This window comes from Ovis canadensis, chromosome 20, assembly GCF_042477335.2.
Source record: "Ovis canadensis isolate MfBH-ARS-UI-01 breed Bighorn chromosome 20, ARS-UI_OviCan_v2, whole genome shotgun sequence".
NCBI classification, from domain to species: domain Eukaryota; kingdom Metazoa; phylum Chordata; class Mammalia; order Artiodactyla; family Bovidae; genus Ovis; species Ovis canadensis.
The window spans coordinates 19,315,607-19,341,874 of NC_091264.1; the positions used below are offsets into that span (position 1 = coordinate 19,315,607).

The window sequence follows — 26,268 nt, forward strand, 5'->3', positions numbered from 1 at the left end:
GTGAGATGGACTGGGAGACTGGGTTGACATGTATCCACCACAATGTGTAAAACAGATAACTAGTAAGAACTGACTGTATAGTACAGGGGGCTTCCCTGGTAGCTCAGTCGGTAAAGAATCTGCCTGCAGTGCAGGAGACCTGGGTTCAATCCCTGGGTCAGGAAGATCTCCCGGAGAAGGAAATGGCAACCCACTCCAGTATTCTTGCCTGGAAAATCCTACGGAGAGAGGAGCGTGGAGGGCTACAGACCATGGGGTTGCAAGAATCAGACATGACTTAGCAACTAAACCATCCCCGCCATATAGCACAGGGAGCTCTACTCAGTGCTCTGGCGACCTAAATGGTAAGGAAATCCAGAAAAGAGAGGTATATGTATACAGAGAGCTGATTCATTTTGCTGTACAGCAGAAACTAACTCAGCATTGTAAAGCCACTATATTCCAATAAAACAAACAAAACTAACAATGAAAAAAGATAAGTAGAGACTCTTTGCTAACCCCCAGGAACCTAAACACACAGAGGATAGTAGGAGGGACTCCCAGAGGAGTCTGAAAATATGTCATTCCCAGGGTGAATGGTGACAGAAAGCCTTAGCATGAAAGTTTCAAAACAGAAAAAGCCATCTATATGAGCCCAACACAAGGAGGTTAAGAGAGATGGCCAGAGAGAGTTGGGTTACTTTGGCAATTAGGAAATCACTGGCGTGCTTGATGGGTAGCGTCAGTAGCACGCTGGAGTCAGACCTTGCATTGCAGCTGGGGAGGCTTTAAAAGAATGTGGGGAAATAGGGGGAAACAGATGAAGATCTTGCCCATGCTCATGATCCTTGGCCATAGAGGGGAGAGAGATAAAGGAGCGTGCACGCAAGAGAGTCAAGGGAAGAATGATCCTTTGAGAATTAACTGTAAGTTTCCCAGCTTGGAAACTGTTGGTTGGGTAAAGCCTAGAAGGTTCAACTTTAGTTACATGGGATTGTGAGCTGGTTATCGGACATGGGGAAGAGCTGAGCGAGTTTGTGTGATTGGACAATTTTATTTATTTATTTACTTTAATATTTTTTTGTATTTTGACCTTTCACAATTTAAAAAATTATTTAAATATTTAATTAAAAAATTATATTTGCCTGGTCCTTGGCTCTTCTGACTTAGGTCTGAAATCATGGTGTCAAGCAAAAAAAAAAAAAAAAAAAAAGAAAATAATAAGCAAATTCAAAGACTGGAGCTGACCCCTGCATGATGATGAAGTCCTTGAATAAGGGTATGCCTTTAATGAAGTAAAACATATGAAAAAATATATTTATATAAAACATAAACATTTTGGTACCTATTTGTGGCCTAATAGTCCAGTGATCAAATGGATCTCTAATTTGAAAACAATAACCTTAAATGAAAAAGAAAGGTAGCCTTGCCATTTGGGGTAGAATTGTGAGTCTGTTTTGGTTATCATGATTCAATAAAAGCTCTTAAACCCACAGAATCTGCTGGTCTGTAGTAGAGGAAGTCTTTGCACTTGTTCTTGCTCCAGCATTAGAATCAGAATAGAACCATATTCTAGATTCTGTTTGTTCTGGCACATCTTAGTTCATTGGATTTGTTTCCAATTTAAATGATATCTTTGCCAGGTGAAGTTGGTAATGATTAAAGAAGTTTAAAAATAAGTCAAATCCAGTGAGATGCTTTCCATGTATTTAGCTTTCATTTGGAAATTATATTCATGATAAAATGGGGTAAATCTTTTTAAGTTGCCATATTTATTTTTATAGTTGAAATTAGCCAAAATTGCCAGCTAAGTTGGGCCATAACAAAAAAGTTCAGAGTTTCTATGGAAACATGATTTCATCCCATCTCTGAAAACCCATTTTGTTTTTTCTCCTTTATCATGGAACTTGAATCTCTGCAATGTTTTTTCCTGTGAGTCCTACTCCAAGAAAAAGAAAACAGATTTCCAATTATACAAAAATTCACATTTTGCCCATTAGAGTTTAACTCCAAGGGACTTTCATCAAAGGAGATAAACAATGGCCATAGCCTAAAATCTTTCCTATTTGGGTATTAATCCGCATTTTTGTTATTTTTGTCTAGGATTTTTAAATACTTTGGTCAACTTCTACTTACAGTTGGTCCAAGTTATGTGAAAATTACTTCATGATTCTAATATCCTTGTGTGGTAGCTGGCTGATTTAGAAATCTCCAGTGAAAGAACTGTAACATTCATCTTCATTTTTACTTTCTTCCCATGCTGACCCCAAAGTGTAACACAAGTTTGTTCTCAATAAATTCTTATCAAACCAATGATGCAAAAAATATTTCAGTGCCTTCTGGGAACTTAGCATTGTCGAGGGCTCTGCAGGATTCAAAAGACAGATAAACTAATTTCTTGTTTGTAATTAGGAATCTAGGGAGAGTGAACAGTGAAATGTAAAGTGCTTGCTATGCATTATTTAACCTCATGCGAGCCAGAGTTTTGCTATCTCATTTAATCTTCACAATAGTCCTAGAATAGCTGTTTCATTTTTCAGACGAAGAAACTATGAGGTTTGAGAATAGGCCCAAGATAGCAACTGGTGGACCAGGGTTGAATACCAGCCCTGTACTGACTAGTATGCATACTAGTTGGAGAGACAATTCTACACAGAAACTCATTAGTGAAGTAGGAAATGTTATTGGTTGGGAGGAGCTCAGACGAGGAATGATGAAGTGGATGAGAGTAATCATGAATAATTGTAAATGAAAGCACTCTTTACTTCATGGTGAACATTACAAGTGCCTGAAGACAGAGTGCCTGAAGAACTATGGGTGGAGGTTAGTGATATTGTACAGGAGGAGTGATAAGGACCATCCCCAGGAAAAAGAAATGCAAAAAGGCAAAATGGTCATCTGAGGAGGCCTTACAAATAGTGAAAAGAAGAGAAGTGAAAGGCAAAGGAGAAAGAGAAAGATATACCTATTTGAATGTAGAGTTCCAAAGAACAGCAGGGAGAGATAAGAAAGCCTTCCTTAGTGATCAATGTGAAGAAATGGAGGAAAACAGTAGAATGGAAAAGACTAAGGATCTCTTCCAGAAAATTAGAGATACCAACAGAATATCTCATGCAAAGATGGCCATAATAAAGGACAGAATTGGTATGGGCCTAACAGAAGCAGAAGATATTAAGAAGAGGTTGCAAGAATACACAGAAGAACTATACAAAAATGATCTTCATGACTCAGATAATCATGATGGTATGATCACTCACCTACAGCCAGACATCCTGGAGTGCGAAGTCGAGTGGACCTTAGGAGGCATAATTAAGAACAAAGCTAGAAGAGGAGATGGAATTCCAGTTGAGCTATTTAAAATCCTGAAAGATGATGCTGTGAAAGTGCTGCACTCAATATGCCAGAAAATTTGGAAAACTCAGCAGTGTCTACAGGACTGGAAAAGGTCAGTTTTCATTCCAATCCCAAAGAAGGGCAATGCCAAAGAATGCTCAAACTGCCACACAATTGCACTCATCTCACACACTAGTAAAGTAAGGCTCAAAATTCTCCAAGCCAGGCTTCAACAGTACATGAACCATGAACTTCCAGATATTCAAGCTGGATTTAGAAAAGGCAGAGGAGTAAGAGATCAAATTGCCAACATCCATTGAATCATTGAAAGAGCAAGAGAATTCCAGAAAAATATTTACCTCTGCTTTATTGACTATGCCAAAGATTTTGACTGTGTGGATCATAACAAACTGTGGAAAATTCTTCAAGAGATGGGAATACCAGACCACCCAGCCTGCCTCTTTAGAAATCTGTATGCAGGTCAGGAAGCAACAGTTAGAATTGGACATGGAACAATAGACTGGTTCCAAATCTGGAAAGGAGTATGTCAAGGCTGTATATTGTCACCCTGCTTATTTAACTTATAGGCAGAATGCATCATGTGAAATGCCCAGCTGGATGAAGCACAAGCTGGAGTCAAGATTGCTGTGAGGTATATCAATAACATAAGATAGGCAGATGACACTACCCTTATGGCAAAAAGTGAAGAAGAGCTAAAGAGCCTCTTGATGACAGTGAAAGAGAAGAGTGAAAAAGTTGGCTTAAAGCTCAACATTCAGAAAACTAAGATCATGGCATCTGGTTCCATCACTTCTTAGCAAATTGATGGGGAAACAGTGGAAACAATGAGAGACATATTTTTTTGGGGGGGGGGCCATGTAGCGGGCTCCAAAATCACTGTAGATGGTGACTGCAGCCATGAAATTAAAAGATGCTTGCTCCTTAGAAGAAAAGCTATGACCAACCTAACGTGAAAGTGACAGTGAAGTCGCTCAGTTGTGTCCAACTCTTTGCGACCCCGTGGACTGTAGCCCACCAGGCTCCTCTGCCCATGGGATTCTCCAGGCAAGAATACTGGAGCGGGTTTCCATTTCCTTCTCCAGGGGAATCTTCCTGTCCCAGGGATTCAACCCAGGTCTCCCACATTGCAGGCAGATGCTTTAACCTCTGAGCCACCAGAGAAGCCCCTGACCAACCTAGACAGCATATTAAAAAGCAGAGATCCAAAGCAATCTATAGATTCAATGCAATCCCTATCAAGCCACCAATGGTATTTTTCACAGAACTAGAACAAATAATTTCACAATTTGTATGGAAATACAAAAAAAAATCTTGACTAGCCAAAGCAATCTTGAGAAAGAATGGAACTGGAGGAATCAACTTGCCTGACTTCAGACTATATTACAAAGCTACAGTCATCAAGACAGTATGCTACTGGCACAAAGACAGAAATATAGATCAATGGAACAAAATAGAAAGCCCAGAGATAAATCCACACACCTATGGACACCTTATCTTTGACAGAGGAGGCAAGAATATACAGTGGAGAAAAGACAATCTCTTTAACAAGGGGTGCTGGGAAAACTGGTCAACCACTTGTGAAAGAATGAACCTAGAACACTTTCTAACACCACACACAAAAATAAACTCAAAATGGATTAAAGATCTAAATGTAAGACCAGAAACTATAAAACTCCTAGTGGAAAACATAGGCAAAACACTCTCTGACATAAATTACAGCAGGATCCTCTATGACCCACTTCCCAGAGTAATGGAAATAAAAGCAAAAATAAACAAATGGGGCCTAATTAAACTTAAAAGCTTTTGCAGAATGAAGGAAACTATAAGGAAGGTGAAAAGACAACCTTCAGAATGGGAGAAAATAATAGCAAACAAAGCAACTGACAAAGAATTAATCTCAAAAATATACAAGCACTCCTGCAGCTCAACTCTAGAAAAACAGATGACCCAATCAAAAATTGGGCCGAAGAACTAAACAGACATTTCTCCAAAGAAGACATACAGATGGCTAACAAACACATGAAAACATGCTCAACATCACTCATTATCAGAGAAATGCAAATCAAAACCACAATGAGGTTCCCTTTCACGGTGGTCAGAATGGCTGCTATCCAAAAGTCCACAAACAATAAATGCTGGAGAGGGTCTGGAGAAAAGGGAACCCTCTTACACTGTTGGTGGGAATGCAAACTACTACAGCCACTATGGAGAACAGTGTGGAGATTCCTTAAAAAACCGGAAATAGAACTGCCATATGACCCAGCGATCCCACTGCTGGGCATATACACTGAGGAAACCAGAATTCAAAGGGGGGCATGTACCCCAATGTTCATGGCAGCACTATTTATAATAGCCAGGACATGGAAGCAACCTAGATGTCCATCAGCAGACGAATGGATAAGAAAGCTGTGGTACATATACACAATGGAATATTACTCAGCCATTAAAAAGAATACATTTGAGTCAGTTCTAATGAGGTGGATGAAACTGGAGCCTATTATACAGAGTGAAGTAAGCCAGAAAGAAAAACACCAATACAGTATAATAATGCATATATATGGAATTTAGAAAGGTGGTAATGATATCCCTATATGCCAGATAGCAAAAGAGACACAGATATATAGAACAGTCTTTTGGACTCTGTGGGAGATGGCAAGGGCTGGATGATTTGAGAGAATAGCATTTAAACATGTATATTATCATATGTGAAATGGATTGCCAGTCCAGGTTTGATGCATGAGACAGGGTGCTCTGGGATGACCCTGAGGGATGTGATGGGAGGAAGGTGGGAGGGGAGCTCAGGATGGGGAACACATGTGCACCTGTGGCTGATTCATGTCAATGTATGGCAAAACCACTACAATATTGTAAAGTAAGTAGACTCCAATTAAAAAAAAAAAAGCAGAGACAGTACTTTGCCAACAAAGGTCCATCTAGTCAAAGCTATGGTTTTTCCAGTAGTCAGGTATGGATGTGAGAGTTGGACTATGGGGAAAGCTGAGTGCCAAAGAATTGATGCTTTTGAACTGTGATGTTGGAGAAGACCCTTGATAGTACCTTGGACTGCAAGGAGATCCAACCAGTCCATTCTGAAGGAAATCAGTCCTGAATATTCATTGGAAGGACTGATGCGGAAGCTGAGACGCCAGTACTTTGGCCACCTGATGTGAAGAACTGACTCACTCAAAAAGACCCTGATGCTGGGAAAGATTGAAGGCAGGAGGAGAAGGTGACAACAGAGGATGAGATGGTTGGATGTGGCATCACTGACTCAATGGACATGAGTTTGAGTAAACTCCCGGAGTTGGTGATGGACAGGGAGGCCTGGTGTGCTGCAGTCCATGGGATCGCAGAGTCAGACATGACTGAGCGACTGAGCTGAGCTGAACGGAACATTACATAGTATATCTAATCAACACTGCATATTTGTTTGTTTATCCACTGAAATATAGTATCTTGGCTCTGATACTTGTTTATTAAATATCTATAATTTTTTTTTAAAAAGCAGCAATGCAGTGGTATATTATTTTGTTGTTGTTTGGTCACTATGTTGCGTTCTACTCTTTTGTGACCCCGTGGACTATATTCCTCCAGGCCCCTCTGTCCATGGAATTTCCCAGGCAAGAATACTGGAGTGGGTTGCCTTTTCCTTCTCCAGGGGATGTTCCCAACCCAGGGATCAAACCCTCTTGTCTTGCATTGGCAGGTGAATTCTTTACCAGTGAGCCACAAGGGAAGCCTCCTGGTACAATGTTACTCTTCTTTTTAAAAAAGCTCACAAAAGATACATGTAAATTGAATTTGCTGATTATCACAGATTCACAGAATTCCAAACTGGTAAATTTGTTTCTTTCATAGAAAAGAACTCAAGTCCCAGAGAGCAGTCTTTTTATTTTTTTCTTTCTTTCTCTCTTGCTTAAATTCTAATAATGGCAAAATCAGGTTAAATATTGTCTTCTAACACCTAGTCTAGTATTTTTAAGCCACATAATGCTTTAACGCATTTATTTGTAGCAGATAGATTATTGTTACTGTTTAGTTGCTAAGTCTTGTTTTTTTTTTGAGCGGGGGTGTTAGTTCTAAAAGTTCTTGTAGGTCTTCATAAAACCGTTCAACTTCAGCTTCTTCAGCGTTACTGGTTGGGGCATAGACTTGGATTACTGTGATATTGAATGGTTTGCCTTGGAGATGAACAGAGATCATTCTGTCATTTTTGAGACTGCATCCAAGTACTGCATTTCAGACTCTTTCGTTGACCATGATGGCTACTCCATTTTTTCTGAGGGATTCCTGCCCGCAGTAGTAGATATAATGGTCATCTGAGTTAAATTCACCCATTCCTGTCCATTTTAGTTTGCTGATTCCTAGAATGTCGACATTCACTCTTGCCATCTCTTGTCTGACCACTTCCAATTTGCCTTGATTCATGGACCTGACATTCCAGGTTCCTATGCAATGTTGCTCTTTACAGCATCGAATCTTGCTTCTGTCACCAGTCACATCCACCGCTGGGTATTATTTTTGCTTTGGCTTCATCCCTTCATTCTTTCTGGAGTTATTTCTCCACTGATCTCCAGAAGCATGTTGGGCACCTACTGACCTGGGGAGTTCCTCTTTCAGTATCCTATCATTTTGCCTTTTCCTACTGTTCATGGGGTTCTCAAGGCAAGAATACTGAAGTGGTTTGCCATTTCCTTCTCCAGGGGACCACATTCTGTCAGACCTCTCCACCATGACCTGCCCATCTTGGGTTTCCCTGAGGGCATGGCTTGGTTTCATTGAGTTAGACAAGGCTGTGGTCCTAGTGTGATTAGATTGACTAGTTTTCTGTGAGTATGGTTTCAGTGGGTCTGCCCTCTGATGCCATCTTGCAACACCTACCATCTTACTTGGGTTTCTTTTACCTTGGGTGTGGGATATCTCTTCATGGCTGCTCCAGCAAAGCACAGCTGCTGCTCCTTACCTTGGACGAGGGGTATCTCCTTACCACCGCTGTTCCTGACCTTCAACGTGGGATAGCTCCTCTAGGCCCTCCTGCGCCTGCACAGCCATAGCTCCTCCCAGCTGCCACCCCTGGCCTCCAGCTTGGGGTGGCTCCTCCTGGCAGCTGCCCCTGGCCTCGGGTGTGGGGTGGCTCCTCAGGGCCACCGCCCCTGGCCTCGGGCGAGAGGTGACTTCTCCTGCTGCCCCTGACCTCGGACACAGGGTAGCTCCTCTATTCCCTCCTGCGCCTGTTCAGCCACAGCTCCTCGGGTTGCTCCTCCCAGCTGCCACCCCTGGCCTCCAGCTTGGGGTGGCTCCTCCTGGCAGCTGCCCCTGGCCTCGGGTGTGGGGTGGCTCCTCAGGGCCACTGCCCCTGGCCTCGGGCGAGAGGTGGCTTCTCCCGGCTGCCCCTGACCTCAGATGTGGGGTAGGTCCTCTCGGCCACCGCCTCTGGCCTCGGACGCAGGGTAGCTCCTTTCAGCCGCCGCCCCGACCTCGGATACGGGGTGTCTCCTCCCGGCCGCCACTGACCTCGGATGTGGGGTAGCTCCTCTAGGCCACCTCCCCTGGCCTGGGACTCAAGGTAGCTCCTCTAGGCCACCGCCCCTGGCCTCGGACGCGGGGTGTCTCCTCCCGGCCACCACTGACCTCGGACACGGGGTGGCTCCCCCATTCCTGCGCCGTTGCAGCCTGGCACTCTCGGCCGTTGCCCCTGACCTCGGACGTGGGGTCACTCCTCTTGGCTGTGGTTAGTGCGCAGGGTCGCAGCCGCATGGCTGTCGGGGGAGGCCTTACAAATAGCTGTGAAAAGAAGAGAGGCAAAAAGCAAAGGAGAAAAGAAAGATGTAAGCATCAGAATGCAGAGTTCCAGAGAATAGCAAGAAGAGATAAGAAAGCCTTCTTCAGCTATCAATGCAAAGATAGAGGAAAAGAACAGAATGGGAAAGACTAGAGATCTCTTCAAGAAAATTAGAGATACCAAGGGAACGTTTCATGGAAAGATGAGCTTGATAAAGGTCAGAAATGGTTTGGACCTAACAGAAGCAGAAGATATTAAGAAGAGGTGGCAAGAATATACAGAAGAACTGTACAAAAAAGATCTTTACGACCCAGATAATCATGATGGTCTGATCACTAATCTAGAGCGAGACATCCTGGAATGTGAAGTCAAGTGGGCCTTGGAAAGCATCGCTATGAACAAAGCTAGTGGAGGTGATGGAATTCCAGTTGAGCTGTTTCAAATCCTGAAAGATGATGCTATGAAAGTGCTACACTCAATATGCCAGAAAATTTGGAAAACTCAGCAGTGGCCACAGGACTGGAAAAGGTCAGTTTTCATTCCAATCCCAAAGAAAGGCAATGCCAAAGAATGCTCAAACTACTGCACAATTGCACTCATCTCACATGCTAGCAAAGTCCTGCTCCAAATTCTCCAAGCCAGGCTTCAGCAATACGTGAACAGTGAACTTCCTGATGTTCAAGCTGGTTTTAGAAAAGGCAGAGGAACCAGAGATCGAATTGCCAACATCCACTGGATCATGGAAAAAGCAAGAGAGTTCCAGAAAAACATCTATTTCTGATTTATTGACTATGCCAAAGCCTTGACTGTGTGGATCACAATCAACTGTGGAAAATTTTGAAAGAGATGGGAACACCAGACCACCTGACCTGCCTCTTGAGAAACTTATATGCAGGTCAGGAAGCAGCAGTTAGAACTGGACATGGAACAACAGACTGGTTCCAAATAGGAAAAGGAGTATGTCAAGGCTGTATATTGTCACCCTGCTTATTTCACTTCTATGCAGATTACATCATGAGAAATGCTGGGCTGGAAGAAGTGCAAACTGGAATCAAGATTGCTGGGAGAAATATCAATAACCTCAGATATGCAGATGACACCACCCTTATGGCAGAAAGTGAAGAGGAACTAAAAAACCTCTTGATGAAAGTGAAAATGGAGAGTGAAAAAGTTGGCCTAAAGTTCAACATTCAGAAAACGAAGTTCATGGTATCTGGTCCCATCACTTCATGGGAAATAGATGGGTAAACAGTGGTAACAGTGGGAGACTATTTTTTTGGGCTCCAAAATCACTGCAGATGGTGATTGCAGCCATGAAATTAAGACGCTTATTCCTTGGAAGAAAAGTTATGACCAACCTAGATAGTATATTCAAAAGCAAAGACATTGCCAACTAAGGTCCATCTAGTCAAGGCTATGGTTTTTCCTGTGGTCATGTATGGATGTGAGAGTTGGACTGTGAAGAAGGCTGAGCACCTAAGAATTGATGCTTTTGAACTGTGGTATTGGAGAAGACTCTTGAGAGTCCCTTGGACTGCAAGGAGATCCAACCAGTCCATTCTGAAGGAGATCAGCCCTGGGATTTCTTTGGAAGGAATGATGCTAAAGCTGAAGCTCCAGTACTTTGGCCACCTCATGCGAAGAGTTGACCTATTGGAAAAGACTCTGATGCTGGGAGGGATTGGGGGCCGGAGGAGAAGGGGACGACAGAGGATGAGATGGCTGGAAGGCATCACGGACTCGATGGACGTGAGTCTGAGTGAACTCCGGGAGTTGGTGATGGACAGGGAGGCCTGGCGTGCTGCGATTCATGGGGTCGCAAAGTGTCGAACATGACTGACCTGAACTGAGTTGCTAAGTTGTTTCAGACTCCTTTGTTACCCCATGCATTGTAGGCCACCAGGCCCCTTTGTCCATGGGATTTCCGAGCCAGGAATACTGGAGTGGGTTGCCATTTTCTCCTTTAGGAAATCTTCTTTATCAATGTGTTATTTGTTTAACAAGCCTAGAATTTTTCCTGTAAACCAAAGATAGCTCAGGGTAGGATAAATTTTTATATTTGTAGCAAAACTATAGTATAAAATCATTTATTAAGTGGTTCATCTCCATTATATCATAGAAATCTTATTTTTTGAGCGGTGGTCTCTTTCTGACTAGCAGTTAATATTAAATAATATGTCAATGGTTAACTCTCAACAGCAGTCATAGATCCATGACAATTCAAAACCAGAAGAATAATGATCTAAACCTTTAAAAATGAACCTAAGTACACAGTACATATGAATTATTGAGGCCCCAAGCTACCATAAAGTAGTTCTAGGAAACCCTCTAGTGTATCATAATTATAACTTGGGTATGAGGAATGTTAATAAAATGCTTTGCACTGACGCTTTTAGAATTAAGAATGATTTAGCAGTAATTATTCAGCTTCAGCCAGGTCTCTTAAACTCTCCAGGAAATTTGAATTGTTGCCATCCTATTCTCCAGTGTTCATTTGACCATTTCACAATTTTTGAAACTCATCAAACTTGGTTAGAAAGATCAGAAAAAGAAATATTCATAAAACATCATGCTAAAAATTGTTGATGTGGGCATACACATTCACTGAGTTTTGATGAAAGTCTAGAGGTATTTTATTAATCAGGTGGCCTTAAATTTAAGTTTAATTTGAAAGTAGAAGTTGTGAGGAAGAGCAACTTAAAGAGGGAAAAGAAATTTGAATTTTCAGAGAATGACCCAGGGAAATAACATTTGTTTTTTTTCAAAAAACGGGATGATTATACTAAGAACTGTGAAGAAGGCTGAGTGCCAAAGAATTGATGTGTTTGAACTGTGGTGTTGGAGAAGACTCTTGAGGGTCCCTTGGACTGCAAGGAAATCCAACCAGTCCATTCTGAAGGAGATCAACCCTGGGATTTCTTTGGAAGGAATGATGCTAAAGCTGAAGCTCCAGTACTTTGGATACCTCATGCGAAGAGTTGACTCATTGGAAAGACTCTGATGCTGGGAGGGATTGGGGGCAGGAGGAGAAGGGGATGACCCAGGATGAGATGGCTGAATGGCATCACGGACTCAATGGACCTGAGTCTGAGTGAACTCCGGGAGATGGTGATGGACAGGGAGGCCTGGTGTGCTGGGATTCATGGGGTTGCAAAGAATTGGACACAACTGAAGACTGAACTGAACTGAACTGAACTGATGTATGTCACACATTTATTCAAGCTACAGCCCTCAACCCTGTCCCATCTCCATGCCAGTGCTCCCAATTTAGTTAATTAGCTTAGAGTAGAAACACTGAAACCAGGTAAGAGGCTTTTTGTTTTGTTTTGTTTTCTTGCTTCCCAGGTGGCGCTAGTGGTAAAGAACCCTCCAGCCAATGCAGGAGACATAAGAGATGCAGTTCAATCCCTGGGTCGGGAAGATCCCCTGAGAGAGCACATGGCAACCCCCTCCAGTATTCTTGCCTAGAGAATCCCATCAACAGAGGAGGCTGATGGGCTACAGTGCATAGGGCCTCAAAGAGTCTGACATGACTCAAGCAACTTAGCATGCATGCATGCAAATAATTCAATGCATTATCTTCTTTTCCATGATGGCTGGGTGTTTACATTATTGTCGCACATGCTCTGTGAGTATCAATCTGCTATTAGCCATACCCAGGAATGTTGTGACATATTTTTTAGTAACCTGGAGAAAGCAATGGCACTCCACGCCAGTACTCTTGCCTGGAAAATCCCATGGATGGAGGAGCCTAGTGGGCTACACAGTCCATGGGGTGGCTAGGAGTCAGACACGACTGAGCGACTTCACTTTCACTTTTCACTTTCATGCATTGGAGAAGGAAATGGCAACCCACTCCAGTGTTCTTGCCTTGAGAATCCCAGGGATGGGGAGCCTGGTGGGCTGCCATCTATGGGGTTGCACAGAGTTGGACACGACTGAAGTGACTTAGCAGCAGCAGCTGGCCATTAAAAAGTTCTAAAGTAAGAAAAAGACAAAACAAATAGGGTTGGCTATTCATCTTAGAAAACATTTAGAATAGAAAATTTGTGTTTTGGATACAATTTTTTAAAATTGTATCTATTACGAATATTTTCCTCCGCTGGGTGGCTTCTACTTTTATTATATTTGTATAATCAACATTTATATTTTTTTCTTCAATTACTTAAGAAGCTGAAGCAAACAAACCACCATGCTTCTATTACACCCAATGAAGTTTTAAAAATGGTGTATGTCATCTAATACCCAGTCCATGTTCAGTTTTCTCTGTCTCAAAAATATGTACAGTTTGTTGTTTCAATCAGGATCCAACAATGTCCACAATTACATTTAATTTCTCTTTTGTTTTTATGGCACTTGTTTATTAATTGTACAAATTTCCCCTTTCACTGATTTCATCATCTTGGTGTCATTTAACTTGGTGTCATTTAAGACAGGATGGAGTTTCTTACCATTGGGTAAATACAGAGACTTGAGTAGTTTCAGGTGTTCTTTTTTAATTGGCCAAAAATAATTCACAGATGGCCATGTGCTCCTATTATGTCATGTTGGGAGCAGCATGCATCTTATTCACTCTAATGATGCTAAATAAGGTAGGGGAGTGGGTTCAGGTGCAGTCAAGCAATGCATGTGTTCTGATTTCGTCTCTAACTTTTCACCCAGTCATACTGGCAGCACTGGTGTTCTTTGCCATATTATATTATGAACATAAAGAAGGCTGAGCACTGAAGAATTGATACTTTCAAATTGTGGTGCTGGAAAAACCTCTGAGAGTTCCTTGGACTGCAAGGAGATAAAACCAGTCCATCCTAAAGGAAATCAACCCTGAATATTCATTGGAAAGACTGATGCTGAAGCTCCAATACTTTGGCCAGGTGATATGAAGAGCTCACTCACTGGAAAAGACCCTGATGCTGGGAAAGATTGAGGGCAGGAGGAGAAAGGGGTGATAGAGGCTAAGATGGTTGAATAGTATCACAGACTCAATGGGCATGAGTTTGAGCAAACTCTAGGAGATAGTGAAGGACACGGAAGCCTGGCACACTCCAGTCCATGGGGTTGCAAAGAGCTGGACATGACTTAGTGACTGAACAACAACAACTCATTCATTAGTAGTTGCAAAATATGATTTTTCTAATTCTATTATATTCTTCTAGCATTTATTAACTGTTGCCTCATTAACTATATTATTACTCTGAATTATTATCCATGTAGAAAAAGTAGGATGAATATTTGATTCTTTTTCTTCATTTGTATGCTAGCAGTCTCCAAAGGTGGCCAATGTATGTTTTTTATTTTTATTTTTTTATTTATCATCATGAACTCATAGGTTTAGTAAACTGTTGTACATCAGTCCATTGTAGTCGTTATCACTTTCAATGGTCAGATGGTCTTATCTTCAGCAAATAGGAACCCCTCAGTTTAGCTTTTGGGTCATTTTGATCTAATCCTGGCCACTCTTAAGATTTTCCTTGTTTTTAGAGTGACAAGATTCCTCTGTCTTCGGTCCCTCAGACACAGAATCTGCTATTCTCTCTAAAGAGCCTGATTTCTTTTAATGGGAAATGGTATGAGAAACCATTTTGGGGTGCTAGAGTTGCTTACTGATGATTTTCTTCATATCAGTTTGGCATTAGTTGCCTTCTTCTACCCATTTTCGTTTACCCTGGCTCCTCTTTTGTCTATGTAATTTATTTTCTCTTTATTATCCTGTATTGCTTTTTAGCTTTACAAATTCTTACATTTTATTTTCTAAGTTGGCATACCAGGCACATCGAGGACCAGAACTCACAATGCATGCTTTGTTTTCCAGCACACTTTCTGGTATATCATGGAAAAATTGGGAGATTAGGAAGTTGAAGTACAATTCGACCTGAATTAGAATTTCAAAATTTTATTAGCTTTCCCTTTGGAAATTGATGTCTTTGCTTTTTATATGCCTTACTGTAAAAATTAGAACCAAGTTAAGGAAAAAATAAAAATTAGGCTAATATATGTTAATAAAAGAAGAATTTGAGGATAGGAAAAGGTGCTACATTTATATGCACAGCTTAAAACTACCAATAGGATCCCATGGCTTGATTTTAGTGGACTTGCTGGTACAGGCCAATAAAATACACTGTACTCCATGTTCCTTGACTATCTTTTACTGGCCTCATTTTAAATGGTTACACAGACATGTACCTTATTTCACTGCTTGAATATTTAGAAGCTGCTATGGCCAGATGGGATTTTAAACCTCCCCACCAAACTTCAGTAACTCCACCAACTTACTGCCATTCACTTTTTGTTGTACAGCTCTAATGGATACTGTGTGATATGGCCTTGATTAATTACATATTTTGGGGAGCTTAATTTGACCTGTGAAATTCCAGAAGATATAACTTCAGTTGTGTTGTTTTAATGATTACTCACACAAACCAAACTTTACATATATCTATGAACCATTCCTAATTGTTTCACTGGTTTGCCAGCATTTTTCCATTTTCAGTTCTATCTGTCCCAGTTGATACTGCTCCCACCACCTTAGTGGCTCAGATGGCAATGCAGGAGACCTGGGTTCAATTCCTAGGTTGGGAAGATCCCCTGGAGAAGGGAATGGCAAACCACTCCAATATTCCTCCTAGAGAATCCCATGGACAAGGGAGCCTGGCCAGCTACAGTTCATGGGGTCTCAAAGGGTCAGACACAACAGAGCAACTAACACTTTCCTACCATCTTAGGGCCTCCCAGGTGGTGCTAGTGGTAAAGAACCCACCTGCCAATGCAGGAGACATGAGACATGGGTTCAATCCCTAGAGGAGGGCATGGCAACCTACTCCAGCATTCTTGCTTGGAGAATCCTATGGATAGGGGAGGCTGATAGCCTATAGTTCATAGGATCACAAAGAGTTGGACATTACTGAAGCAACTTAGCATGCATGCCTACCACCTTGATGCTAAAAATATGGAACACAATAGGAGTGTGTGTGTGTGTGTGTGTAAAAACATGAAGTCCAGAATTTCAGTTTCCCCACCTTTTCCTGTTTTACAATTTAGTTCAAAGACAGAGCATATAAATATGTGCTTATAAATAAGCATGAGTGTTAGTGTCTCAAGAGGGGACTATTTTTAGTCTTCAAATTTATTGGTGGGTTTATGACCAAGCTTAGCAACCACATTTTGAGATGGCATTTTCCCGATAGTCCCTTGTTTTCAAAGCTTGTTGCATTCCTGGTGCTCCTATGCGAATTCCCATGCCTCTCCGGCCACAGACCCAGTGAGACCCATTCATTGCAAGGAGACAAGGAAGTTGCTATCATTGTATCCACTGCTCTCAGAAGTTGACTTAAGAGTATTTATTTTGATCTTAACAAAGTATTAGTGACCGTGGCAGTGGAACATAATATAACATGTATATATATTTTAATTGGAGTAGAGTTGCTTTACAACATTGTGTAAGTTTCTGCTGTACAATGAATTGCATTAACTATATGTACACATATGTCCCTTCCCTCTGGAGCCTCCCTTCCTGCCCTTATCCCACTAGGTCGTCACAGGGCACCGAGCTGAGCTCCCTGTACTCTAAAGCAGATTCCCGCCAACTGTCTGTTTCATACATGGTAATGTGTATATGTCTACGCTGCTCTCTCAGTTCATCCCACCCTCTCCTTCCCCGGTGTCCACAAGTCTGTTCTGTACATTTATGTCTCTCTTCCTGCCCAGCAAATAGATTCTCTGTACCATTTTTATAACCTTAGAAAATGGAAGAGAGATGAAAAGTAAAAGAGGATAATCATCAATTGATCTCATTTCTCGAGAGTCACCTAATGCTTAACGTTTAGAGATCTCTTTGATATTGAAAGGGGGGTGCTCTACACAATGGGAAGACCTCGCCCTAATGCACAGGAGCTGCCTACCCTCTGCGGATTCACTGTGCATTCAGGGGGAAAGGTTCTCAATATAACACACCCTCTGTGGATTCACTGTGCATTCAGGGGGAACAGTTGGAAATGAAACACACCAGCTGGGGTCCTGCTGCCTCGGTATAGCTCCTGCCCTTCCTCCCCTTCCTCCCTCACCTCTCTGTCACTAACCTTCCATCTGTCCCTGGAACAAACAGAGTTGCTCCATCCACAGAAGGAGAGCTGGTCCTCAGTTTCAGGCAGGATGGCTCCTTCAATTCCTTCAAGAGTCAGCTTGCAGGGCATCCTTTCAGATGCCTTCTCTGAGGTCCATGTTGAAAGCGGCCCTTGCTCTGCTCCTGGCCAAGTTGCCTTAGAGCCTCTTCCAGTGTCTGAAACGGTCTCACTCAATCATTTATTTAGTCTCTGGTATGTAGGCACCACAAAAGCAGATTCCTTATCTAGTTTGGTCACTTCTGAATTCCCAGTACCTGAAAGAGTGTCTGTTACATAATAGGCACTTGAGAAATGTTGCTGAATGAAGATTGTAAAGCATTGTGGAGTGAGAGAATCTGAGTGTAAGTTCTGAGTCTGTTGCTTATAGAGTGTGTGTAACAGGCCAGTCATGTTCTCTAAGTCAGCCTTATAATTTCCTCAACACTTCCCAAGATTAAATGGCATAGAGTAGTCTCAAGCATTTGACACTGTAAGTTTTCCTTATCACAATAATCCTATGAGGTTACAGTATATAGATCATCATCTCCATAGTTGAAGATTACAAATCACCAGTTTCATTTCCTTTTTTTTGAGCTTTAGAACACTGTAAGAAGGATATTGAATTATAGTGGGTTAGGGGCAGTGTTAAATCTATAATCTGGATTGCTTGGTGGTTAGCCTAGTATATATTTTCTATTAGCAGGAGAGCTCAGTTTAAATTCCTACATACTATTAAAAGTAATTTCCCCCTTTATCCTTATCCATGAAGAAGTTCTTTAAGTAACATTTTCCAAAACAGACTTTTTCATGTTTAAGGACAGTGTGTGTTCCTATGTTCCCTAGAGGCCTTCATTCATATGAATAATCTTAGGTGGCAAACCAAATTTACTGAATCAGAGTCTGCCTTTTAATGAATCTCTTATTTGTGTGACTGTTAACATTTGAAGGATGCTAAGGCTGCCTGATTACTCTCTGAGTAGTCAGTTTTGAATGTAGAGAGTCTGAGTTATGCTATTTAGGGTTGTTAACCTGCTTCTCTATAAGGGGAAGGCATGCATGCATACTAAGTCTCCTCAGTCCTGTCCGACTCTTTGCACCTCCATGGACTGTAGCTCACCAGGCTCCTCTGTCCATGGAGATTCTCCAGGCAAGAATACTAGAGTGGGTTGCCATGCTCTCCTCCAGGGGTTCTTCCTGACTCAGGGATCTAACTCCCATCTGCAGCCCCTGCATTGCAGGCAGATTCTTCACTGCTGAACCACCAGGGAAATCCCATACAGGATTAGGAAGTGTCTTTTTTTTTTTTTTTTTAATACCAGAATTTTTAGAACTTTGGTGGACATTAGCCTATGGGAAGCTTTTTAAGTGTTTGTCCCCTTGCCCTGCAATCTGAAGCCAGTGGGTAGGGTTAAGTCATCCATATGTTTAACAAGCTCCCCCAAAAGATAGAAGAAAATGATAAAACTCAATATGCCGCAGTTTATATACTCCGTGCATAAGCATGCATGCATGCTAAGTCACTTCAGTCGTGTCCAACTCTTTGTGACCCTATGGACTGTAGCCCGCCAGGCTTCTCTGTCCATGGGATTCTCCAGGCAAGCATACTGGAGTGGGTTGCCATGTCCTCTCCTCCCCCAGGATGCATAAGCATATGTCCAATTAAATAACTGTAAAATGTATTTGTTAAATATATGAGTTATTTTTCCATGGTGAAATAACATGGTGGTGGTATTTATTTAATGCCCTTTTTATATCGTCTACATTGATGGTTGTCAACTAAAATATAAAGCAATCAGACAATTCACTTTAGCCCAAGGATTCTGAAGGAATTAAATACTACGTAGAAATAATGAGGATATTTTTGGTAGAGGAGCAGAATAACTTAATTTTGAGGTTTTGGGGAAGGAAGTTAGTCAATATTTATTAGTACACATTGTTGCCATAAAACAGTACATCTCGGTGATGACTCACCAAAAATGCTTCTTTCTTAATGACATTTTTTGACCTTTATAAGCTCTTTGTTGAGAGGGCCAGTCTAATTTAAAAAATGATGGTGATGATTTTGGACTCATTATTTTTCACTGAGATATAAATTGTGTCCAACAAATTTTACAGCTTTTAAGCCTATTGCAATCTATGCACCCAAGAGTCATCACTGCAAATGTAGACTATTTGTAACACCAGTGGATTAATTTGTGCTACATTCCAGCCTACTTTTCCCATCAAAGGCAAGCTTTTCCTAATATGGCAGTTTTCTGTTTTGGGACTTCATATACCTGGAATCATGCTCTGTGTATTCTTCTGTGTTTGTCTCCTTTCATTAGATAGAATATATTTACAATTATTCATGTGGTTGAATATAATAAAAGTTTATTTTTTGTTGCTCTGTTTCATTACTTGAATAACCAACAACTTGTTTATCCACTTTCCTGTGGATGGCATTTGAGTTATTTTTAGTTTGGAACTATTATGAATAAAATTACTATAAACATTGCTAAAGTCTTTTTGTTGGCACATGTTTTCATTACTCTAGGTTATATACTTAGTGAAAGGATTGCTGGTCATAGTTTAATTTTGTAAGAAACTGAACTTAACACTTCTCTGAAGTGGTTACATCATTTTACACTCTTACTATAAATGTGTGAGTTCCAATTTCTCTACATAGACTCATAAACCTTTGATATTGTCAGTTTTTAAATTTTAGCCATTTTAGTGGGTGTGAAATGATATCTTATTGTGGTTTTAGCATACACTTCTTTGGTAACTGATGATGAGAACCATGTACTATGCTTATTGGCTATTTCTATATTTTGTTAATAATTTTAAAAGTTTGTTCAAGACTTTTGCTCTTTAAAAAATTGGATTGTTTTCTGTTGTTGATTTCTAGGAGTTAGTCTGTGTATGAGTCATTTTGTAAGTATTTTACTCTAAATATTGACTTATTTTCTTTATGGTATCATTTAATTTTGGTGAAATCCAGTGTGAATCCACTTTTAAAATTGATAGTGGTTTCTATGTCCTAAGAAAATTCACCTAATCCAAAGATTGTGAAGCTATTCTCTTATGTTTGCTTCTAGAAAGCTTATAATTTTAGCTTTACCTTCAGATTTATACTTCATCTAATTTTTGCATATGAAATAAGGTGGGGTCAAGATTTGATTGGGATTGTGTTGAATCTATTGATCAATTTGAGGAAGATAAAGATGTAACCAATGTTGAGTCTTTTAATCCAGGAATATAGATTTCTCCATTTATTTGATCTTTAATTTCTTTCAACAATGTATTGTATATTTTAGTGTAGAGATTGTTCACAATTTTCAATAACTTTATTTCTAGATTTATGGTGCTTTAATAGTATTGAATACTTTAATATATTGCATATATTATATTCCCATTGTATTGTATATATATATATTTTAAAACACTATTAACCTTGTATCCTGTGACCTTGCTAAATTTACTTACTAGTTCTACTAGAGTTTTAGTAGGTTTCAAGTTTCTATGTAGATAATCATGTTGTCTGTAAATAATTGCAGTTTTAATTCTTTCTTATAGTTTTTTTTTATACCCTTTATTTCTATTTGGAATGTGGCACTGGCTAGGATTTTCTGTACATTTTTGAATAGAAGTGATATGAGAATATGGCCTTAATTTTTACTGACTTGGGAGAGAATGCATTTAGTCTTTTACTGCTCAATATGATCTGAGCTATAGATTTTTCATAGATGGCATTAATCAAATTGAAGAATTTTCTCCTAGTCTTAGTTTACTGAGAGTTTTATCATGATTGGGTGCTAAATTTTATTAAATAATTTTGCTGTGTAAATTGAGATGTCCATGCAAATAGTTTTTACTTTCTTAGTGTTGTAAATTCAGAGAAGGCAATGGCACCCACTCCAGTGCTCTTGCCTGGAAAATCCCATGGTTAGAGGAGCCTGGTGGGCTGCAGTCCATGGGGTCGCTGAGAGTCGGACATGACTGAGTGACTTCACTTTCACTTTTCACTTTCATGCATTGGAGAAGGAAATGGCAACCCACTCCAGTGTTCTTACCTGGAGAATCCCAGGGACGGGGGAGCCTGGTGGGCTGCCATCTATGGGGTCGCACAGAGTTGGACACAACTGAAGCGACTTAGCAGCAGCAGCAGTGTTGTAAATTACATCAGCTGAGATTTAAAAAAAAAACAAACCAAAACATTTGTTTATTTTTGACTGCCCTGGGTCTTAGTTGCAGCATGCGGGGTCTTCCTTGTGGTACACAGGTAGCTTCTGGGCTCCGGAATGCGTGGGCTCTGTAGTTTGCAGCGCTCAGGCTCTCTAGTTGAGGCAGTGGGGTTTAGGAGTTGTGGCACACAGTCTTATTCACCCTGCAGCATGGGGGATCCTAAGTCTTATTCACCCTGCAGCATGGGGGATCCTAGTTCCTCAACCAGACATGGAGCTTGTGACCCCTACACTGGAAGGTAGAGTCCTCACAACTGGACCACCAGGAAAGTCCTGAGATTTAAACATTAAATAATCTTGCATCAGTGGGTTAAGCCTTACTTGGTCATGATCTTTTTCATATATTGCTAGATTTTATTTGCTAACGATTCATTCTGTATTTTTACATCCTTGCCTCGTGAAGGATAATGAACTATAGTTTTATCTTGTAATATCTTTGTCTAGTTTTTTGTTAGAGTTATGTTGGCCTTATACTAGAAGTTGAGGAGAGTTCTCTTTTCCTCTATTTTCATTTAATTTTGCTTCATAAAAGCATTTATTTTTAAATGTTTGGTAGAAATTACTGATGAAACTATCTGGCATTGGTGCTTTATTTGCGGGAAAATTTTTGAATAAAAATTCAATTTCTTTAATAATTTCAATTTAGATCAGTTTCAGTAAGTAGTGAGCTTCCCTGGTGTCTCAGCTGGTAAAGAATCCACCTGCAATGTGAGAGGCCTGCATTCTATCTCTGGTTTGGAAAGATGCCCTGGAGAAGGAAAAGGCTACCCACTCCAGTATTCTGGTCTGGAGAATTCCAGGGACTGTATTGTCCATGGGGTCACAAAGAGTTGGACATGACTGAGGGCCTTTCACTTTCAGTCTTAAGACTGACCATTTCATTTGTCTCCTTACTGTCCTTTAAAGTCTGTTCAGTTCAGTTCAGTCGCTCAGTCGTGTCCAACTCTTTGCGACCCCATGAATCGCAGCATGCCAGGCCTCCCCGTCCATCACCAACTCCCGGAGTTCACTCAGACTCACGTCCATCGAGTCCGTGATGCCATCCAGCCATCTCATCCTCTGTCATCCCCTTCTCCTCCTGCCCCCAATCCCTCCCAGCATCAGAGTCTTTTCCAATGAGTCAACTCTTCACATGAGGTGGCCAAAGTACTGGAGCTTCAGCTTTAGCATCATTCCTTCCAAAGAAATCCCAGGGTTGATCTCCTTCAGAATGGACTGGTTGGATCTCCTTGCAGTCCAAGGGACTCTCAAGAGTCTTCTCCAACACCACTGTTCAAAAGCATCAATTCTTCGGTGCTCAGCTTTCTTCACAGTCCAACTCTCACATCCATACACGACCACAGGAAAAACCATAGCCTTGACTAGACGGACCTTAGTCGGCAAAGTAATGTCTCTGCTTTTGAATATACTGTCTAGATTGGTCATAACTTTTCTTCCAAGGAGTAAGCGTCTTTTAATTTTATGGCTGCAGTCACCATCTGCAGTGATTTTGGAGCCCCAAAAAATAAAGTCTGACACTGTTTCTACTGTTTCCCCATCTATTTCCCATGAAGTGATGGGACCAGATGCCATGATCTTTGTTTTCTGAATGTTGAGCTTTAAGCCAACTTTTTCACTCTCCTCTTTCACTTTCCTCAAGAGCCTTTTTAGCTCCTCTTCACTTTCATCTCTTGTTTCCATATTGACTCAGGTAATATATGTTTTCTGTCTTACTTCTTGACTATTCTTGCTATGATTTATAAGTATATTTATTTGTTAAAGAATTAACTCTTTACACATATTGTTTTTCAATTTTCTATTTCATTGATTATTCCTTTTTTAATATTTTAGGTTTAATTTGTTGTTCTTTCTTTAGCTTATTAAGGTGGAAGCTTAGATATTGATTTTTCATTTTTCTTCTTTTATGAAATACACTTTTAAAGTTAAACTTGCCCTCTTAGTAGTGGTTTAAATGCATCATAAATTTTTGATTAAAAAAATGATCAGTTGAAATATTTTAAGATTTTCCTCTGATTTTCTTTTTAACTCATGAATTACTTAGAAGTATATTGGTTAATTTCCAAGTATTTTGGGATTTTCTTCCCTTTTTAAAAAATTCATTAATTTTTTAAAAAAATTTAAAATTTATCTGTGCTGGGCCTTCGTTGCTGCCTGTGCTTGGGCTTTCTGTAGTTGCTGTGAGAGGGATTAGTCTCCAGTGTGGTGCTTAGGCTTCTCACTGCGGGGACTTTTGTTGCAGAATCTGGTCTCTAGGGTGTGTGAGCTTCAGTAGCTGCACCTGTGGGCTCAGGAGTCGTTACTGTCTTAGTCACCCCTCAGCACGTGGAATATTCCTGTCCCAGGGATCAAAACTGTGTCCCCTGCACTGCCAGTCAGAGTCTTAACCACTAGGCCACCAGGGAAGTCCTTTTTTCCTAATTTAATGTCATTTAGGTCAAAGAACATAATTTGTGTGGTTTCATTTCTTTGGAATTTGAGGCTTGTTTTTTTTCTCCAGCATATGGTCTGTTTTGGTGACTTTCATCTGTACAACAAAAGGACGTATATTCTACTGTTTTTAGGTGGAGTGTTCTTTGTCCATTAGTTGAAGTTGGTTGGTAATGTTTCTTAAACCTTTTGTACCCTTACTAGGTGGTGCTAGTGGTAAAGAACCCATCTGCCAATGGAGGTGACATAAGTGATGTGGGGTCAGTCTCTGGGTCGGGAAGACGCCCTGGAGGAGGGCATGGTAACATACTCCAGTATCTTGCCTGGAGAATCCCACAAACAAGGAGCCTGGCAGGCTGCAATTCATGGGGTTGTAAAGAATCAGACACGACTGAAGAGACTTAGCATGCATGCATGTACTCTTACAAATTTTTTTTTTGTCTAATTCAATAATTACTAGAAATGAATGTTGAAATCTCACACTTTGATATGAATTTGTCATTTTAAAAATTTCCCCCCATTTTTCTTCATGTATTCTGAAGCTTTATTATTAGATACCTACATATTTAAAATTTTATGTCTTTCTGATCCATTACCCATTTTTTACCATGAAAATTTTTTCTAAAATTCTTATTGTTTGTCCTTCATACATCATGCATTTTTTCCTTTGGTTAGTTTTAAGAATTTACTCTTAAACTTTCAACTAATTATGATACACCTAGGTGTATCATAATTACAAAGTATTTGTTTGGGGTTTGTTTGATCTGATTGGTGGAAGGATTTGTCAACTGAAAAATTCTTGGCCATTGTATTTAAAAATATTTCTTTATTCACTTTCTCCTTTCCATATGAGAAGCTAATTAGCTGTGTGCTGTTAATAAATGAAGACCACTTGATACTGTCCCAGAGAGTTCAGAAGCTCTGTTGCCTGCATGACTCACTCATCTCCCCACAACTTTAACTTGGTTAATTTCTATTGATTTATCTTCAAGCTTACTGATCTTTTGATATATGCAAACTCACTGCATTAGTTCTTTTTAAATATATATTTGCATTGCAGGCATCTCATTCGCATCTTTTTTTAATAGTTTGTATCCCTCTTTTGAAATTTCACATTTTTGCATATTGTTGTCCATCTTACTCATTAGATCCTTTAACATGTTTATCATCGTCATTTTATTTATAAATGACCCTGCTTGGTGCTTCTGATATCGAGATCATTTCTTGTTGTTGTTCAGTTGCTTAGTTGTGCCTGACTCTTTGGGACTCCATGGACTGCAGCAGGCCAGGCTTCCCTGTTCTTCACTATCTCCTGGAGCTTGCTCAAACTCATGTCCATTGAGTTGATGATGCCATCCAACCATCTCATCCTCTGTTGTCCCCTTCTCTTCCTGCCTTCAGTCTTTCCCAGCATCAGGGTCTTTTTGAGTGAGTCAGTTCTTCACATCAGGTGGCCAAAGTATTGGGGCTTCAGCCTCAGCCTCAGTCCCTCCAATGAATATTCATAATTGATTTCCTTCAGGATTGTTTGGTTTGATTTTTTCCCAATTCTAGGTGCTCTCAAGAATCTTCTCCAATACCACAGTTCAAAAGCTTCAATTCTTCGATACTCAGCCTTCTTTGTCTCTGCATCTGCTTATATTGTTTTTCTCCTGATCAGAGTAAAATTTCTTGTTTCTTCTCATATCTTGGAAGACACTTTTAAGATTTCTCTCAGTTTGTCAGTATAGTTTCCACTTTTTGTATTTGAGTTCTTTTCTCTCATCCTTTCTTTGCCTTTCTGCTTTTTGAGATGTGTCTCTCCACTGTAGTGAAGGCCCAGTGTGCCTTGGAAGGTCTTTTCTCAGTTCTGCTGCTTCTCCCTTAACCTTCAGCAAGATGAGGATGTGTATTTGAGGAATTCCCTGGGTACCTGGAGAAGGAGAGAGAGGGAAAGAATCTCTCTAGATTGTTTTATCCCACTCTCAATTTTCTCTGTATTACTTGTCTATTCCATGTACCCTGATAAGGCTCATGGGGAAAATTGCTGACTGAGGGCATCCTTGCTCTGTGGCTCGGGCCTCTCAGAATTCTCGTCTGTCACACTAACTTTGGATTCTTCTATACTGTGGCAAATTCTTCCTCCTCCTGGAATGAAAGGAGTTCTGTCCTATTAATAACTTTTGGAATTCAGCTCATTTAGGTTTCTATAAACCCTGTTTTTTTCTGCTGGGTTTTAAAATCCTATAGTTTATCTGGCATGTTCTCATTGTTGGGAGTGACAGTCTTTGGCAACGATACAAACTTTAACCAGGAGTGAAGTCCCAGGACTAACTTAGAAAACATGCTTAAGTCACATAGCTGAATGTTGATGAGTTAAATAAAATAGGTCCTAATGTTTATAATTATTACAGCCATTAAAAAA

The 26,268-nt window shown here is 40.5% G+C and overlaps 1 protein-coding gene across 1 annotated transcript in view; it reads left to right on the plus strand.

The window, feature by feature from the left end:
- The window catches only part of COL21A1 (collagen type XXI alpha 1 chain), a 245,398-nt gene that overhangs the window by 52,247 nt on the left and 166,883 nt on the right, over positions 1 to 26,268 (plus strand). The gene's annotated exons all lie outside the window — the stretch shown is intronic.